Consider the following 20,351-nt stretch of genomic DNA (forward strand, 5'->3'; position numbering starts at 1 on the left):
ATCTATATGCTTCAGTAGGTTGTCACAACAAACCAGATCTTGTTTTAAAAAAAAAAAGTTCCTGTCCAAATTTTCTCTGATCCTGATTCTGCTGCCAGTGCAACTTAAAAAAATGGGTGTGATGCAGAAGCTGCAACAAATGACTTTGTACTTCTGTTATTCACAGTTGCATCAAAGGTCAAAATATGCATGAACCATCTTCAAAGTCCCTCCTTCAAATTATTGACCAATCAATAAAACACAGAAAAGCCCTGGCAGCCAGAACTCAGGGCCTGGAACTCTGAAGCCAGGACAGTGGGTTCTGGGAGCAAACCATAATCTGGGACAGTTGGGAGGGATGTGATGGTTTCAAAAAACTATTTTGAAAAAGGACTTGCAGATTTTTAAAAAGTTACTTGTTCTTTAAAAGGTACTTGAGCACAAGTTCTGATTACAGAATATTTAAAGTACTTACGTACAAGTCTGTACTTTAAAATACTTAAGTACAAGGCTGTGGCTAAGGGAATAGCTTTGTTGAGAGGTTTGGGTTTTTTTGTTTTTAATTAAGAAACTGTACCCTGAGGAAAGGGCCCGATTCAGACTCTGGGTTCAGTGGTTCAGTCCTTCCTGATCCAGGGAGACAGGCCCAGCAGCCTGTAATCCTACTTACATGTCAGTTCATGGGCCTATGCAGTTTATCCAGGAATTCAAATACAACCACACATGCTGCAGGCTACTAGAGTTGTATATGCTGTGGGAGATAACTGCATCAACTGCTCCCCACAGATATAAAGCAAGTGAGGTCTTGATGAAGGACAAAGGATTGGCAGTTGTTGAACAGACAGCAAACAAGGTCTTAGTGAAGCACAAGGAGAAAGCAGAGCCCAAAGGAGGCCATCTAGGAAAGGCAATGTAAAAAAGAAGCCCAGCTGCATGGTAGGGGGTAAGTAGCTATGTATGGAACTGTAAAGAGTTGCCATCATTCTGTTTTCTGTTATTGAACCTTTCAATGGTGAAGAGTTGCTTTTCCTGCTGCTGGGGTAGCTGTGGCTTTGTGTTTCAGTTTAGATGCAGAATGTTAAAGTGAGTCTGGTTGTTAAGTTTCTCTTTATCAGGTCAGAAACTTATTTTTCTTTCCCTCTTTTGCTATTTTCCTTAACCTGAAACAAGTTATCTAGCCTGAGAGATACATGTTTACATTTTATATAACACATTCTGGCAAATATAATTAACAAATAAACCCCCCAGAAATCACTGATACATAATAGTACATCACTTGTTACACTGGTGCACCTATTTTTGTCTTGTTTGACGCTGCTTTATCTTAAAGGATTGTTACATGTTTCATCCACAAGATAGATGTACACCTCTTCTGTATAAACCATGCCCACTTTCAGCTGGGCACAGACCCCTATTGGCTTTATATCTAATTACCCTCCTCAGAAGCCATGTCTCTCAATTTATATGCATTTTGCATAATTGCATAGATAACAGAAGATGGACTCAAGGTGTAAATGGCCTTCCCATCCTTTGGATGCCCTCTTACCCCACCAATGAATTAAGCCCAGGAAGGGATATCTTGGAATTATACCCGTTGTATATGAATTTATTCAGAAGATAAAACTCACTAATCTCTTTTTAAAGAACTGAATACATTTTTTTAAATGGGCCTATATTTAACCATGGTCCAATTGAATGGCATCATCCAGTAATTCCACATTGATGTAATACATGATGACAATAAAGAACAAATAGACAGGGCCAAATTCTACCCTCAGTTAAACTTGTAAGGTTGCATGGGTGTTCAGTGTAACAGGACAGAGTTTTGGCCAATCCTTTCATGGGATATTAATAGTTAGGCTGAAATATGTACATGGGGAATGTGTGTATTTACAGGGTCGGATTTAGGGGCAGGTGTCCCAGGCGACTGTCTAGGGTGCTGGGCTTGGGAGGCACCGGGCTCAGGGTGCTGTTTTTGTTGTTAGCAACTAAAAGGAAAATAGAATGTTTGAAATAAAATGTTTCAGGTATTCCGTATGTGGATTCATTTTTCACTAACCTCCTAGAATGTTCTGGACCTTTGTAGAATCTCATGGAACCTTCCAGACTTTGAGAACTACATTTTCCTTGAACCTCCTAAAATGTTGTCAGTCATGCCCTTGTGGGTATATAAGGGGTGGGGTATCGCCATTCAGTCAGTGAGATATAAGAATGAAGTGAAGGAAGTGAAGTGAAGTGAAGTGAGATCCCAACTGTGATATTGTGAACCTTACTTTATTGTGTAATCATGAAAGTGTCCTTGTATTTTAAGACTTGAAGAGTGTAAGTAGCAATTAATAAAGGATATATTTAATGAGATGCTAGCGATATCTATTAAACCCATATCAATGTAAAAATATAAAAGAAATACTGTTACTTCTGTTGCCATGCTTAACACATGCTGTTTGATCACTTTCTAAGATTGAGGAACATAGACTTTTGCTCTCCCTAATACTGTTTTCCCCAATAGAAAATAAAAGTCCAAAAAAGCCTTCAGGAGCTCAGTATAGGAAGCAAAAAGCTCAACTGCAATCTAGTTTGCAGCAAGGGGCAAATTTGGTGGGAAAATATCTGAAACAGAACAACATAGACTGGGCTTTAGGCAGTAGTGATCATCCCAGTGCAGAAGAAATTGAGGAGAGAAGCATAAATGATGGAAGTCCTGTTACTAAGGAATTAGCAAATTTACCTGAAGATAAGGAATGGAAATGTGAGGAAAGCGATTGAGAATTGTCCAGTTTTCCTGGCAGCATAAAGGAGAGTGATGATAAAGAAGAATGTGGCTCACAAGAAAAGGCGAGTAATGACAAAGAAAAATCTGGTTTACATGAAAAGGAGAGAAACAATAAAGAAGAATCAGCCTTGCATGATGACAGAAACAGCAGTGAGAAAAATTGCACACCACAAATTGATATATCAGATCCCGCTTTATGGCCGGCCATCCTAAACTCTGACAATATTGATCGGAAAATTTTGAATGGGCTGGGCAAAATCGAGGTTAGAAAGTTTCCAGTAAATGAGCAGAAGAGCCACTCCTCAAAGTCACACTGCGAAAGAGTGGTAGAGAATGGTGAGAAACTGAATCAACATTGGCTAGTTTACTCAAAATCAACTGACAAAGTGTTCTGTTTTTGTTGCAGAATATTTGTCAAGAATGCCAAATTGTTGCCTGCACTTGCCGGGTACAATTACTGGCATAACTTAGCTGATGCTCTGAAGCAACATGAAAATTCACCTGACTGTTTTACGGTCTACTCCAAATGAATGGAGGTTGAGTCCAGGCTCAAGCTGAATAAATGCACAGATGTAGAAAACCAGCACATTCTTAATGTAGAAACCCAGCATTGGAGGAAAGTGCTTGAGCATCTGACCCTCTTCCTTGCAAAGAATAATTTGGCTTTCCAGGGTTCATTGGATAAGTTGTTAACTGAACATAACAGTAATTTCCTCGGTTTGGTAGTGCTCCTTGGGAAATATGATGATGTCATATAAGAGCACCTACGTTGAGTAGTTCATAAAGAAGCTATGGACCATTACTGCAGCAAAACAATTCAAAATGAATTGATTGACCTTATGGTAAGGAAGGTGCTTGATAACATAATGATGCAGCTCAGCAAAGCGAAGTATTACGCCATAATACTGGACTGCACTCCCAACATTAGTCACAGTTAAAATATGACATTTACAGTAAAATTTGTTGACGACAAGGATGGCTGTATCCCAGGAACACTTCATGTGTTTCTGGTCTGTGGACGACTCTACTGGAAAAGACCTAACAGAAATGTTTATGAACAGTTTGAATGAGAGTAAAACGAAGCTTCAGGACTGCCACAGCTAAGGCTATGACAAAGGTGTAAACATGAAGGGAAGAAACCATGGCATCTAGGCAAGGATCCTTGTGCTGAATCCAAGAGCTTTCTTCATGCCTTGTGGCTGCCATTCCCTCAGCCTGGTTGTGTCAGATGCAGCATCATCTTCTTTAGATTCAGTATCTCTCTTCAGAGTACTACAAAGGATATATGTCCTGTTTTCAGCATTAATTATCAGGAAGAAGATCCTCACAGACTGTGTTTCAAATCTGACCAAGAAGTCACTGAGTGACAGTCACTGGGAGTGCCACATTGACAGCGTAAAGCCAGTGAGATAACAAGTGACTGAGGTTTCTGACGCCCTGATGAAACTGGCACAGTTGAGTAAAGCCAAGGCCAGAATCTGACACGAGGTGCAAAGCCTGTCAAACCAAATCACTGACTTCAAATTTCTGGTCTCATTTGAAGTTTGGCATAAAATCCTGTTCCAAGTAAACGTTATAAGCAAATTCAAATCAGTCGCCGGACTTTGCAACCACTACTACTTTGATGAGAAGCTGCCTTGATTTTGTTGTGGCCTACACAGACAAAGGATTTGAGGATGCCATCACTGCTGTCAAAGAAATGGCAGAAAATTTAGTAGTCGAGCCTGTCTTCAAGGAAACTCGAATTCATTGGAAGAAGTTTGGTTACAAGGGCAGAGATGAGCTGATGGGAAGCGCGGAAGAAAAATTCAAGAGGGAGCTTTCTTGCTCACTCATTGACACTGCTCAAATGTCCATCGAAGAAAAGTTTGGACAAATGAAGCACCCTGAAAAGAGCTGGCCTTCTCTAATAAAAACCAAAAACAGCACATCATACATCAATGCCAAAAATACAAACAAAACATTTCCACATGCAATTACCCCCCAAAAGAAGAGGGAGAGAAGAGAAAAACCACATATGACAGATGCTAGTCACATTACTTACTGAGCTATTGAAAGGCATTCAGATGTCACACTGATGCATGTAGCATAAGAACTTAAACAGAATAAAATAGAATATCCATTAGTAAATGGCATGAGGACTAAAAGAAAATGCAGTGTCTTTCACCTCTAATTGACCGGGTCAAATCCAGCTCAAGTTAGCAGTGACTGAAAGTCATTGTCATCTTAAGGCTTGATGCCCAATACAAAATTAGCTGCTGGGCCATGAGCCATTGCTTCAGAATCACTATCCAAGCTCATTACCAAGAGAATACAACACCGTCTATAATAATGACAGCATAGTATAGTTTCTGTTTCTTTCAATAACCGTTTATACTTTGGTTACCTCAGTGTTGATTGCAATTTGATGTTTTGATGTCTGGACAATACGGTATGGTCCAGATTCTCCTTTACCTTGCACAGTCCTTTATACCTGTGCAGTGAGAGTGCCAAATAGTTGTACAATGCTACCATTTTGGTTCTGCAGCATTTTACACCCACTTTTCACTGGCATAAGTGATGACACAAGGTAGTGAAGAATCAGAGCCTGTCTATAAAGTCAGTTCCTCAAACCCTTTGTACTGTGAGTATTTCTAGTGAATTGCACTTTCTTTAATGAGCTCTGGAGTAATGTTACATCATCATTAAAAAGGACGTGAATAGTTATGGAATTATGGGTAAAATATTAAAAACAAGTTCTGCTTATACATTTCAGAGGACTAGTCACACAGTCCTCATTTTGAAAACTGGCATTTCACAAGGTGATTTTTTTCTATCTAAAAAAATATGTGAAATTGTTTCCCATAGTGCCTTGAAAAAGCCATAATACATTTTCAGTTACAAAAGGCTTTGCAGAGATTTCCTGAGAAAACTGGATAAAGATGGGTAATTCAGTTTTTTATGAGATTTTTTTAAAGCCCTCACTTTATGTATCCAAGCTCTTGCTGGCTAGTGCAGTATTTGCAACTCTAAAGTGCAGGAAAGGTAACTGAGCCTTTCAAAAAGCAAATAAACTTAGATTTTTCTCTATCAATGTTGGGCATGCCAAGGATGGGCAATAGAGCGGTGGCTCCAGAGCTTTTATAATAAAAGTGAAAGATGAACAGTTGAAATAATATTTACACTTTTGACAAGGAACTTGACAACCCATGTATGGTCCAGAAAAAGGCAGAGGCATTTGTTTAAGATTAGTGCACATTGCCAATCAAGCAGTGGTTTGGGGACGGGAAGGTGGATGGCTCAACTAAAAACTCATTTTTAATTGTAACCTGAGCCAGGATTTGAACTTGGGTGGCAAAAGATAAAAGACCAGTTCATTGGCTCATTACACACCTAGCCTCCCACAACCAGCCATCACTATAGTCTAGTGCTTAATTTGTAATGAAAGAGGTGCCAGGGCTCAAGCAATTTTTTTACATTCATAACGGATGCGCAAGCCCAGAGGTGCTGCGACTAATAACTGCCAAGCCTACAGGTGCCAGAGCTCAGCCCTGGGAAGCGCTGACACAAATTCAGCCCTGCTATATTCTATTCTAGTTTAGCTGCTCTGAGGCAATGGTATTGTGTTGCTCATAAACAGTGATAGACTCAATGACATTTTTTTAAAAAGTCTCCCCAGGCCTTACCTCAACTCTACTGTGAAGCCGAGTGTTGGTACCTCTAGAAAACAGTGTTAGGTCTTTGTGTCCCAGGCACAACTTGTTTACTGCCCCATCCTAAGTGAATAATAAGAGCTGGATCATTCTGTTAGGACCAAATTCACTCCCAGTGTAAGTGGGTGCAACTGCCGTTGAAGTCAGTAGGAGTTCTACCCACTGAATTTACCCTCAGAATGGTACCTGACAGCATTTGAAGGCAGAGACAAAAACAGCTTAAAAGAGTTGATCACAGACAGAAAACCCCTGAAAAGATGAGGAGAAAGGTCCTCTGGGCAGGATGCTAAATATTGGTTTTTTTAGAGATATTTTTATGTAATTTCGATTTAGGCTGCTGATCCCAATCCTCCAGCTACAACTACAGGGAGAAGATATTGAGCGCATTATCATGAGCTTCATTGTGCTATCATGACAGGTTTCAGAGTAGCAGCCGTGTTAGTCTGTATTCACAAAAAGAAAAGGAGTACTTGTGGCACCTTAGAGACTAACAAATTTATTTGAGCATAAGCTTTCGTGAGCTACAGCTCACTTCATCGGATGCATCCACTGAATGTATCCGATGAAAGGGGGCTGTGGCTCACGAAAGCTTATGCTCAGATAAATTTGTTAGTCTCTAAAGTGCCACAAGTACTCCTTTTCATTGTGCTATCAGTTTTCTTAGCTGGACATTTTCTTTTTGTTCTGTTAAGACTCTCTGGGTCTTCCTCCCTGCATGTGCAACAAACTGCTGTGACAACAAACAGGCAGGATGGTCAGGTACAGAACTGTGACTCGGCTCTGGGTTCTGTGTACAGTTCTCTCACAGACTTCTGGTGTGACTTCAAGCAAGTCCCTTCTCCTGTCTGTGCCTCCATTTCCATGCCTGTGAAAGAGGGGTAATTTCCCGACTTCTCGGGGGTGTACTGAGGCATAAGTAATTAATGTTTGTAACATACCTGAGAAGTACAAAAGATGATTATGTTTAATTAAATGGCACCTTTGATACCAAAGCTCCGAATCAAAAAGACATAGAAAATGCTTAAGTGTACAGCTCGCCGTGCTGGTCACACCTGCCTACACACCAAATGTGTCAGCCTCTCTACTCTGACCCTGCATTCCATTTCTGCTATTTTAAAGTGACCTTTGCTCTGCAGAAACTCAATAATCATTTCTGATTAGTCTACAGGCCAAGAGCTTAGCAGGAGTCAAAATAAAGATTTGACATTTTGATGGTTAGTGAAAACAGCCATAGTTACGTTAGGACAAAAAAATTATAAGCCGAATGGCCCTTCATGCTTCAGGATATAAGCCATTCCCTAAAGGTATGTCTACATTTTGAGCTGGGGGTGTGATTCCCAGCATGAGGAGACAAACTTGTGCTAGCTATAATTGAGCTTTCACACTAAAAATAGAGAATAGCTGTGGCAGCATGAGTTGAAGGATGAAGTAGCTACCCTGAGAACGTGCCCCAGGATATTTACTTAGGGTGGCTCCCCGCTTTCCACTCTACTCAGTGCTGATTAGGTCTCAGCTGAACTATTGTGTCCAGTTCTGGGCACCACATTTCAAGAAGATGTGACCAAATTGGAGAAAGGCCAGAGGAGAGCAACAAAAATGACTAAAGGTCTAGAAAACATGACCTATGAGGAAAGATTCGAAAAAAATTGGGTTTTTTTAAGTCTGGAGAAGAGAAGACTGAGGGGGACATGGTAACAGTTTTCAAGTACATAAAAGGTTGTTACAAAAAAGGAGGGTGAAAAATTGTTCTTCTTAACCTCTGAGGATAGGACAAGAAGCAATGGGCTTAAATTGCACCAAGAGAGGTTTAGGTTGGACATTTAGGCGTAACTAGCGCCAAGCACAGCAGGAACCAGGACATGGCCCGTTATATTCTCAGATTGCAAATATTTGGCTGAATAAAAGATGCAAACTCGCATTGTCAATATTCATGATCCCTTCTATCCTCTTCTTCTGAATATTCGTGCAAGAGAAATTTTGTTTGCAAAAACAGTTGTTGAATGAGAAAAGTGTTCTGCCTATTCATGGAAACATGTATTCCCCAGTGGCTCTTCAAAAAGCTCTTTGTGGGCTTGGGAGTCATCCACTCAGGGAACAGAGACATCATCATGGGCCAGATATTCAAAAGAGCTCAGCTCCCATATAGATTCCTAAATAAGGAGCAGATTTTCAGAAGAGCTCAGTACCCATAATACACCCAATACGTGTAGTTCTTTTTGAAATGTGAAGACACATGTTTTGGTGCCTAAAAATGGAAACTGAACTCTTGAAAAATCTGGTCCTGATTTTGGATAGTGAGCTATTTTGAAAATCTGGTGCCATGCATTTTAGAACAGAGGCCAATCACAAAGTACAAAGAAGGAATTATGAATAGTGAATAGTCAGAGAAGTAGTCATAGGGAATACTTCATGAGTGATGTCTAGGCCGTAAGCCAGTAAAATTATTTAAAGCAAAAAGCAAGATAGCTCTAGATCAGAGAAAGGGGCTAAATTCATCACATTAATTATTCAAATCAAATAGTTTACCCCATCATAGTTCTGATGAAGTCTCAGTCTCATTGCTTTCTGGGTTGGGATAACTTCTAGTAATTTGGTAAGAGGGGAAACAGAACACTCAACATAGTAAACTTAGGTAATAATATTATTTTAGGTAGGGCTGGTACCACTGCCTATTAATAAAGTTGTCCAGTACTTCCCATTGTAAGAGCCTCTTTACAGTTTCTTCTGCTTGTAATGTCAATGCCCTTAGGTGGGTCATCAGCAGCAGGAACTGTATTTAAGACCTCTAGATCTTAATACATGAGTCTCTACTACATGAGCTAAAAGACCTACCATTCTAGCCAAGGCAGTAACAGACTCCATCTTCTAGTTGCTCCAGCTACCCCCTAGAGGGCGACACTGCACTACACTGAACAGACACAGTTTACGCAACTTTGCAAATTTTAATAATCTGGGCTGAAATTTTCCATGTCCATTTGCCCTTGTTACCTTAATTCATCTTCCTTGTGAATATGTGTTATGATACAGGCTTTAATTATGGGATCACATACTATTTCCCCCCAGAACCCGGCTTTATTCAGTGCATAGGCTGGACCTATCTGGGGCTCAGTCAGGGTTGTGTAATAAAGGAGACCTTTCTGTAGGACCCCTGTAGGTTGCATAGGCAGCTTTAATTCTGGCATATTGAGTACTTGACTTGGAACATTCATAATGTTATTTTAGTGTAATTGTGAGAGTAATATTATGTATATCTTTATTATAAAAATATATGCACCAATATAATATTTTTCACTTTTGTAGCATCTTTCATTAGAGGCTTGTAAATAGCTTTAGAAACATTAAGCAACGAAACAGCTAATTAAGCATTGCGACTATTATTTTACAGATGGGGAATCTGCAGCATAGAAAGGGTAAGTGATGTGTCAAAGGTCACATAGGAAATCTATATTACAACTAAGAATAGAATTCAGATCACCCAACTCCCATTCCTATGTGTTAACTAGCAGTTCCATCCTTTCCTACAAAACCAGAACACATATCCCCTTTCTGAGAGGAATTCCTTTAAAATATTTATCTAACACTGCCTGGTAGTCTGTCCTCCCAAAGGAAGTTCATAGCATGGCATATTTTAACTCTGCTTCTATATATGGCCAGAAGGAGGAAAAAATCCTACTTTTCACATATTGAAAGCCAAAGGGAAACAAGCATTCAGTCTCCAAACACAACTGCCCTCAAGTAGTTGCATGCTCAAAATTAAGACTCTGATGACTCTGGGTTTGATTTATAGATTTCCATCCTCTCTGTGACAGTGATCTGAAATATATGATTTACGCTACATAATTTTAAGCAATGTATATTTGACATTCACATTGCCTAACAGGAGTTTCCATGTCAGAAGATTTCATCGTTATAACAACATTTTGAAATGTGTTAATTAGCTTATTCCTAACTCTATCTACATCAGTGGTTAATTATAGACTTAAACCAGGAATATTATAATAAAGTGTTTCATTAACTATCATCTCTAAATATGTATAGTGCAGCTACAAGGGTAAATTCAAGAACAGCCAATGACATTTCACAAGATATTTATTATCCTGTTCAAAGGGTTCCAGAGGTAATAGCCATGAATAATGTTAGTTTTTAAATGCTGTTTTAATGAAGTCGATATTTGCAATAGGTAGGATTCGTGCAGCTCAAGGGTAAATTTCCGTACAAACACAGGGCCAGAGTCTGAGAGCTTTTGCATGGTCATTGAAGAGCCAAATGGAATCTATGGGCCCAATTCTGACCTCCAGTTTCACACTGGGGCAACCACAATGCCTTTAAATGCTCCTGCTTGACATCAGTGTGACAGAGATCAGAAACCATTTCTGAGATTTTAATGGGAATTGGGTTTTCAAATTCCCTAGACAACTTTGCAAATCCCACCCTATGTGTTTTCCTCCATACTGTGGTATAGAAAGCAGCAAAATACGATGCTAGGACCCCTCATCTCTCTGCACATTTTGATGTGACAGCCACAGCAACTATCAACAGGGAGGAGGAGAGCAGGTATGTCACCCACAATCAAGGGAGTGGCCAGTGGGTCCACCTGGTAAAAATCCCACATAGGGGAGTAGTGGGGCAGCTCTGAAGCTCACCATCACACTCCCAGCAGTGGGGTGGCTATATGGGTGCCCAAAACCTGAAACATAATTGGGACTGAGGATCCCTTCCCTCAACCTTCTTGTTTTGGAGCACATTTCCACAGAAGCAGACTTTTGTGTTCTTTTTTTCAGAAGAAGGTCCCCCAGATTTTAAAAATATCTTGGTGTGCTGGGGTGGAATCCCCCCAGTCTCCCCCCCACACACACACACACAGCATTTAAGCATTAAGAGGAGCTCAATAACATCAAGAAGTGCATCCAATTATAGCTGGAGGGGCCAGGCTCAAGCTGGGATGAGACCCAGCTGGAGAGGAATGGGTGGCTACTATAAGGGAGGGCTTCAGGAGGCAATGGTGACCCAGGGGGAAATTGGGCCTTGAGGGAGAGGAAGCATTGGAAAAAGGTCTGGAAAGCTGGGCTATAAGGGAAGGGAACGGCAGTGGGCCCTGGAATGAGGGCAGGGCTGGGTAAGGGCTTTGAAAAAGGGAGTTAAGCACTGAAGGAGGGCCATGGTTAAGAAATCTGGGCTCTGGAGGAAGGCCCAGACTAAAGGGGAAAGGAACCACAGACGGTCCTGCATGAAGGTGTTCATTGTCTGGGACTGTCCCTGAAGGGAGAGCGCAAGGTGGGGAGAGGAGACTTCTAAAACAGGCCTGGGAGAAGAGAGACTCCAGGGAAACCTCCCTGAGGTTCAGTGGCTTGGGAGGAGGTGGCCCTCCAGGATGAAAGCCCTGGGCAGCAGTGTTCTGTGACAGAGTGAGGAGGAACTCTGAGGTGCCTGGGAGAGGGGCAAAGAGAATGCAGAGGATTGATTCTGGGGAGGATGAAAGAGTTTTTGTTCCTTTGAGTCTGGGCATTGTTACCCCAAAAGACTTAAATGTGAGCCCTGGAAGAGAAGGCCCAGGAGTGCCTGCTGGCAGGGCGTAAACAGGAAAAGGAGATGCTACTCCATGCCTGGCCACAAGGAGGCCCTCCAATCCTTCACACTTGGATTTTGAAGCCAAAACATGCTAGTTTAGACTTACTATGCCTCTTTTGAATAGTCCTTGCCTTGTGCTCTTGCATGTAGTCCAAAATGTATGTGAATTTTCAGAAGGAAAAAAACTTATTAGGTATACTGATGTAAGTAGAAGTGTGCAAATAACTGATTTCAGTTCATGAGCTAGACAGGAAATAAACTGAAAAAACAAATTCATTTCAGGCTGACCAGAAATAAACAAATTTAAAAAAATTGGCCAACCAAAAAAGTCAAAAAGATTTCATTTTGGGTTGAAGGAAACATTTTATTTGTCCATAAACAATAAGTTTAATTTAGTTTGAGGGTTTTTTAACCTTTTGAAGTAAGATGGAAGTAAAATTCAAAACAAAGTAATTTCAAATTCAAAAATCAAAACATTTCATTTAAAAATGTCAAAATGAATCATTTGATTTTTTTTGACCAAAACAATTGAGTGAATTCACAAAATGTTTTGGTCAACCTGAATCTGTATTTTTCAGCAGAAAAAAGATTTATCCAAAAAACTTTGCTCATCTCTCAATGTAAAACCTAATGGCTAGAAGCTCCAGAAGGGGAAAGAACTTTCTGCTCCCTCTATTGGTGAAAAGAGGAACATGCTGCCATACAAAATTTCATTTGTTTTAGCTACCTACTCACAAATTCCTCTAGCGACACTTGGTTGGTCATCATAACTATACATGAACTTGGATTTTAGGGGGTAGTGGGCTCCCAGAGAAGCTAAAGAGGGAAAAGAGCTTTTATCTTGTGGCCAATACTGAATTTTCAAGGAGACAGAACTCTGCTCAAGAGTCCTAAATGCTCTTGGTTTCTCTCCTGTGGGGAATAATACACACTGAGGATTTTGCTGCGAGCGATGATGCAGAGCCAAGATTTTGTTGCAGTAGACAGCACAGAGGACTTCACAGTCAGAGATGATAGAGAGATGAAGTAAAGGACAGCAGCAGAAGTGAACTCTGGTGAGACCCTTCCTACTCAGCATCTTCAGGAAGCTGAATCACTAAACTGGGATAGGTGGTGATGCCACCAGGCAGGAACACACAAGCAGTTCCCTTGGCACTGGAGACAGACATGGAAAGAGATATTTGGGCTACTGCTACTTGTTGATCCCAACCATTAGTGGGTTTTGGGGATGGGTAAGGTGGTGAGGTCAAGAGGCTGTTACGTATGGGACATTCTTACTGGTAGGTGGGAAGGGAATTAGATGGATTATTGTCAAAGTTACTGGGTGGTGGGAGGGAAGGTTATTCTATTTGCATATGTATTCTGTTGATGGGTTTTCCCAAGTTTATGACTGTGCTCGCTTCCCCCAACAAAGATTTCCTTGGTTGTACACACTCTTGGAGTGCTTGTGAATGGGGAAGTTCTGCCTGTTAAGGGCACCAAGGGAGCATGCATTTAGTTCTCCTAGGTATCTGCATGGTGGCTTAAGTCAGTTTAGTTATTTGTCAAGAGGGACTTTAGGTATATTGAACCTGATCTGTTTATCAGTCATTAACCACCTGGCAGAAGGGTTACACAGTGAATGAGAAAGTGGTGTGGCACAGCAATCTCAATGCAATGACACCAAAGGCAAAGATGAGCAGTCAGAAGAGACATGAGAACTAGACCTGTAGAGTGGAATAAGTTTACTAAGCTGCTCCCAGTTCAATTTTAAACTTGTTAGGGTCAGTGGCATATAATTCCATTTCAATAAGTTCTGTTTTTTATTGTCAGATGCCCAGTTTTAAATAAAAATCTCTCATCCTACCATAGTGATTGCTGGATGGAGCCAGGTGAAACTTCGTAGTAGGCCTCCCTCATCATGCTATTTCTCTCCCCTTCCACATATTCCATGTCTTCTTCCACCCACACAGCCATGATACCCATTATCTCTCTGCCCTTGTTAATGTACGTCTGTACCCACTCGCTCACAGAGGCTTATGCAGAGGCACCCACATAGATGCTTCAAAGTTTTTTCCTGCTACTCCCCCCTTTCCAAGAGGCTAGAGGGAGGGTTTCAGCTGAAAGAATGTGCAGGAGCTTTTCACAGACAAGCAGCAGTGTCTCTGTCCCAAAGGAGGCTGTCAGACCTTCTCTGCCAGAAGGGCAGTAGGATTAGTAGCTTCAGTGGGACTACTCCTGTCAGTAAGTGCTCTCGAACATGAGAAAGGGCTCCACAGCCAAGCTCTGACTGAAATTTTTCTTTAAAGAAAATATTTTCATCAATAAGCAATCTGTAGGACAAGGGAATTAAACACTAATGTTCCCCCCGTCACACAACACGGTTGTTGATAAACTCGTTTATGTAAAAATGTATAGTACTGCTAAGTATTATTTTTATTATTCCATTTGGCATCTAATGAACAGCTGAATATCATGATGATATCCTGAATTGATTTGCACAGGCTCTAAAACAGAGATCACCCATCCCAATTTGAAACTCAGACACAGCATGTTAGCCAAACTGATGACTGTAATTATTTGCAAGGCATTTCACACAGCTTGTTTTTAGGAGTGAGCAGATCACATGATACAGCAAACGTTTTCAGATTTGTCTAGCAATAATGGCTAACCTGACAACAATGCAATAATTGGGAAAGGCCCAAGCTTAATCCTGAGCTCAAATTTATATCTTGGAGATGAATCACTCAATACCAATTTGGATATTTATTTTCACACAGAGGCACGTAAGTTACTTCTGCAAAGTGTATATTTGCCACACCTGGATTTGCACATCTAAACCAGGTTTCAGAGTGGTAGCCGTGTTAGTCTGTATCAGCAAAAACAACGAGAAGTCCTTGTGGCACCTTAGAGACTAACAAATTTATTTGAGCATAAGCTTTTGTGGGCTAAAACCCACTTCATCACATGCATGGAGTGGAAAATACAGTAAGCAGTATATATATTACAGCACATGAACAGATGGGAGTTGCCTTACCAAGTTCGGGGTCAGAGGATTTCCACCCCACCATCAACCTCAGCCTCGACCAGTCAACACAAGAGATCCACTTCCTGGACACTACAATGCAAATAAGCGACGGTCACATAAACACCACCCTATACCGGAAACCTACTGACCGCTCTGCCTAACTACATGCCTCCAGCTTTCATCCAGACCACATCACGATCCATTGTCTACAGCCAAGCTCTCAGATACAACCACATTTGCTCCAATCCCTCTGACAGAGACAAACACCTACAGGATCTCTATCAAGCATTCTTAAAACTACAATACCTGAAGAAACAGATTGACAGAGCCACAAGGGTACCCAGAAGTCACCTACTACAGGACAGGCCCAACAAAGAAAGTAACAGAACGTAACTAGCTGTCACCTTCAGCCCCCAACTAAAACCTCTCCAGCGTATCATCAAGGATCTACAACCTATCCTGAAGGATGATCCCTCACTCTCGCAGACCTTGGGAGACAGGCCAGTCCTCTCTTACAGACAGCCTCCCAACCAGAAGCAAATACTCACCAGCAACTACACACCACACCACAGAAACACTAACCCAGGAACCTATCCCTGCAACAAACCCCGTTGTCAACTCTGTCCGCATATCTATTCAAGGGACACCATCATAGGACCTAACCACATCAGCTACACCATCAGGGGCTCATTCACCTGCACATCTATCAATGTGATATATGCCATCATGTGCCAGCAATGCCCCTTTGCCATGTACACTGGCCAAACAGGACAGTCTCTATGCAAAAGAATAAATGGACACAAATCAGACGTCAAGAATTGTAACATTCAAAAACCAGTAGGAGAGCACTTCTGTCTCCCTGGACACTCAATAACAGACTTAAAAGTGGCAATTCTTCAACAAAAAACTTCAAAAACAGACTTCAACGAGAAACTGAAGAACTGGAATTAATTTACAAACTGGACACCATCAAATTAGGCCTGAATAAAGACTGGGAGTGGATGGGTCACTACAAAATAATTTTTCCTCTGCTGATAGTCACATCTTCTTGTCAACTGTTGGGAATGGAAGACGTCCATGTGATTGCATTGGCCTCGTTAGCACTACAAAGGTAACTTTCCCTCTGTTGATATTCAGCCCTTTTTGTCAACTGTTGAGAATAGGCCACTTCCACCTTAATTGAATTGGCCTCGTTAGCACTGATCCCCCCACTTGGTAAGGCAACTCCCATCTTTTCATGTGCTATAATATATATACTGCTTACTGTATTTTTCACTCCATGCATCTGATGAAGTGGGTTTTCGCCCATGAAAGCTTATGCCCAAATAAATTTATTACTCTCTAAGTGCCACAAGGGCTCCTCGTTACATCTAAATCAGAATTTGATCTCCCAAATGCCAATTGTGAATATGCAAATAACTTACTGCATACACAAATGAACTCGTCCACACTATTTCAGTTAAATTTTCTTCTTCAATACTGAGCCCAACAGTCGGCGACAGTGATAGTTTGCCATTTGGTCTGTTCCTGTGCGGCTGCAAGGGCTTGGACTTTCAACCTGTCAACATCAGAACAAAATTGATGCACCCATGTAAGAAGAGTTCTGCCTCTGTGCCATCTCCATCCCTTGGTTGGTGGAATTTTATCCTGGATGTTGCAAGCCACCCGGAGAACAGAGTTTGCTGGAACGTCCTGCAGCATTCTGGAGACATATCTGAAAACTGTAAGACACCAGCTGCATACAATGGCCCCAGTAGTCTGTAGACTGGAGCGACCATAAATGTCTGTGTTATGAATGAAGTTGTTCCACTTTATGCCCAATGTCCATGTTTCACAACCATACAGCAGTACGGAATGGATACAGCTCAAACAGATCCTGAACTTGGTTGTCGTGCTGAGATGATGTTGATTCCATATTTGTCATAAACGGCCCATGGCAGATGCTGTGATGCCAATCCGGTGAAGAACTTCCATTGAGAGTTAGAGAACTGGAGAGTATAGATCCCAAATAGGAAAAGCTGCTTCCATGGTTTCATTATTCAAAGAAATAATGAATTTTGGTGCTCAAAATTTAAAATGTAGCCCTATAAATAGGAATAGCTCAAGCTCACTTTATAATGTAAAAGACAAGACTATAACTATCAATAAAGAGGAAAAAATAGTGACCCACTTAAGCAAACCACACAAATTTTCAAATGTAAATGAAAACCAGTTTCCTCCTACACTACATTTAATAAAATGAGGTGTCTAGAAATATCAAAGACATGTTGACATTCATCAGTTTCTCAGTTTATAGCCATGGATGTTTTATGAGGTTGCCCTATGTTAAATGCATTTGTTTCTATCCCGTGTATTTACTGCCTGATGAATACACCCAACGGAATGATACCACCTCGCCTTCAAACAGGCTTCTCCCACACTCCACTCACTAATATTAAATATTCATATAGTTATCACTTACAATACTTGTTCATAATTTTTACCTCAAGAAAAAAGAAATTTAGATAGGTGTGCGGGGGTGGGGGAGGTTATTCTGTTGCTGGAGGCTGACACACAAACTGCTTTTACAAAATGAACCCTACAGACTGCAGAAGAAATCAACATGTTTGATCATAAAACACCTTTAAAAAATGGAAGAAAAATTGTGTTAAAATGGCTTCCGCAAAGCAGCTCTGAGTGTTTTGTTTTACTGTTTTCCAACAGCTGCTTTGCTGGAACAGAAATTGTCCAGGTCAGCTCTTCTTTTTCTAGATGCCTTTCCCCTACTCCATGATAGGGAGCTTTTACCTCAACTACTGTCTCCCAGAAGAGTCAAGCCTGGAAAAAATACTTTCCCTCAAGTAAAAAACTCATATTTGGCTTGAAAAAAAATGCCCTTTCTGTATTAAATACACAGTTGTTGAACATATTTCTGTCCATGTCCATAGCTGGCCGCAGCTTTAAATGCTCTACCCTGACTGAAAATGCTGTGGCTTGTGCCAGTTGTGCAAGGGACCAAGCACCCTCATCTTCCACTGAGTGTAAGTTCAGGAGTTATTTGAAGTCAGTGGGAGTTTAGGGTTCTTAGCACTCCACAATTAAGTATCTTGCTCACAGGCAAAGCTTTGGGACCCTGATTCAACAAAGTACTTATGAACTTTAAGGGGACTACTTATGCACTTAATACTACATAGATGCTTAAGTGCTTTGCTGAACTGGGGACCTGCAGAGGGGAAATAAATAGTAAGCATTAGCACTCGTTGAAAAATGTAGAAAAATCTTCATGAAAATTTTTCAAAGCATTTCACAAGTTTTGTTGAAATTTTGAATGTTCAAAAATGTTGTCCACTCTATACACTGGTTTAATATATTTTTTTCACAAAAACGCTTGAAAAATATTTGCAGTGGTGGATTAATGTACCAGCCCACGGGTGCCCCTGCAACAGCACCGGAAGTGTGGGGGGGCATTGGTGCCAGAACTGTGGCCTTGCCCCTCCTCCTCTTCCCCTTGAGGCCCCATGCCCCTGGCCAAGCCAGAAGCCAGAGCCGGGCTGTGGTAATTCACCCGTCATTGCCCATGTCTAGCTGGACTGCAGGAGTGGTGGGACTACTACTGCAGACTCAAGGCTGGAGTATACTAGGAACATGGAAGGAAGATTCCTTCTACTGTCAGCTGTTATGAGGCTCTTTCCTGACTACTTAAGTTTGGTGTGAAGGACAGGATTTACCTTTAAAAGCAAAATTATAGGATGGATTCTTATCTTACATAGAATCATAGAACTGGAAGAGACCTCGAGAGGTCATCTAGTCCAGTCCACTGCACTCAAGAGTTTTTTCCTACACATATACTGGTGTAGACAAGGAGTAACTCTAGTGAAGTCAGTGGCATGAAGCCAGTATGAGCTCAGATTCAGGCCCACTATGCTTATAGTTTAAATGAAATCTGGTAAAATGTATGGGTTGAAATTCGGACCTATTGATATCAATAAGAAAAATTCCCAATAATTTCAATGGGGCAAGAAGTTCACCTATAGACCTCAATGGCATAACTTTTAGAAATCAACAAGGCAATATGTTTTTATGTAGCATAAAAAGCTTCAGATATGTTAAATAAATAAAAAGCAAAATGATCCACTATTAAGTGGCACAGTAGTTTTGGAAAACAAAATAATATTGACCATGAAATCAGTATTTTCAAATTTATTTATAATTGACCTCTCCCTACATTAATGCAGCCCTTTTCAAAAACTACTATTATTACTTGTATAATAGTTTTTTTATGTGGGAAAGTAGGTTAGATGTATTTTTACTGTTCCTAAATTGTGGATCTTTCTCTGTCAAGACTAAGTAATTGGGATCAATCTTGCCAACCAGTTAATTCATCAACAGCTGCAGGTCCTTCTGAATGATCAGCCAATTGTTTCTGACCAGCACCCTACTTATTTGGAGTCAAAGCTTGACCACACTCTGTCCTTGACAATACACTGAGGAGACACGTGCTAAAATCCAGTTAAGAGTCGCACTCTGCCGAAGACTTGCTGGCAACTCATGGGGCATTAGTGAGGCAACCTTATAGACATTTATTAATGCCCTAATTATTGCAGCTGTTGAATACTATGTGGCAGCATGGGGCTCCAGTCATCACTGTGGCGAATTGGACTCAATTATCAACTCTGCGCTTAGTATCGTTACTGGTGCAACCTGGACAACTCCAGTTCTAACCTTACAGTCCTTGCAGGCATTGCTCCTCCAGCAATTGGGTATGAAGGCAAGGGCCTGAGTGCATTACTACACGCAGCCAACTATCAAAGCAGCTTACTTCTCAACGCCACATCAAAAAACACTGGCAAAAGTCAAGATTCCTCTTTTCTGGCATAGTTGAACCTCTCAGACAGTACGTCAGACACAACCTTTCTGAGGAACAGTGGCAACGGGTAGTACGGATCTATATTTTGGATTGATGGTACATTTCCTGACAGATAGACAACTCATATCTGTATCTCCCAGTCTTGCCGGATTAGCTCCTGCATGCCCCATAGGACTACCATAAGAATCCTGTTACATCAGGTTAAGTTATGGTCATGGGCAGTTTAACTTACATCATTACCACTGGGGCTTCTTGAGCTCCACATCCTGCCCCAAGAAGCTCAAGAACAAACAATCTGCCATCTGGTTATAGACTGCCTTCTTTATCATCTAGATGATGGATGGATGTGTTTGATGTCTCTGGACAATGTTGCTGTGATTGAGTGTCTACATCACTTACCAACATCTAATTCATTGTTTGTGCCATCAGAAGCCATACACCAGAAGACTATTACATCAAACACAGACCTGATATATTTTGATAATG

The 20,351-nt window shown here is 41.0% G+C and overlaps 2 protein-coding genes across 15 annotated transcripts in view; one reads left to right on the forward strand and one right to left on the reverse strand.

Annotated features, from left to right (window-relative positions):
* The window catches only part of LOC140907638 (uncharacterized), a 138,970-nt gene that overhangs the window by 104,545 nt on the left and 14,074 nt on the right, over positions 1-20,351 (forward strand). For 9 of the 14 annotated variants that reach the window (XR_013635410.1, XR_013635404.1, XR_013635407.1 and 6 more), the window contains 3 exons: positions 766-922; positions 9,830-9,854; positions 10,907-10,998. The exons of 3 other annotated variants lie outside the window; for them this stretch is intronic. The gene's annotated coding sequence lies outside the window, so the exon portion shown is untranslated. The remainder of the gene's footprint in view (positions 1-765; positions 923-9,829; positions 9,855-10,906; positions 10,999-20,351) is intronic. 2 more of the 14 variants (XR_013635397.1, XR_013635398.1) reach the window with 2 other exon arrangements.
* FZD1 (frizzled class receptor 1) overlaps positions 1-20,351 on the reverse strand; it is a 69,864-nt gene that overhangs the window by 31,772 nt on the left and 17,741 nt on the right. The gene's annotated exons all lie outside the window — the stretch shown is intronic.

Source organism: Lepidochelys kempii, chromosome 2, assembly GCF_965140285.1.
Source record: "Lepidochelys kempii isolate rLepKem1 chromosome 2, rLepKem1.hap1, whole genome shotgun sequence".
Lineage (NCBI taxonomy): Eukaryota > Metazoa > Chordata > Testudines > Cheloniidae > Lepidochelys > Lepidochelys kempii.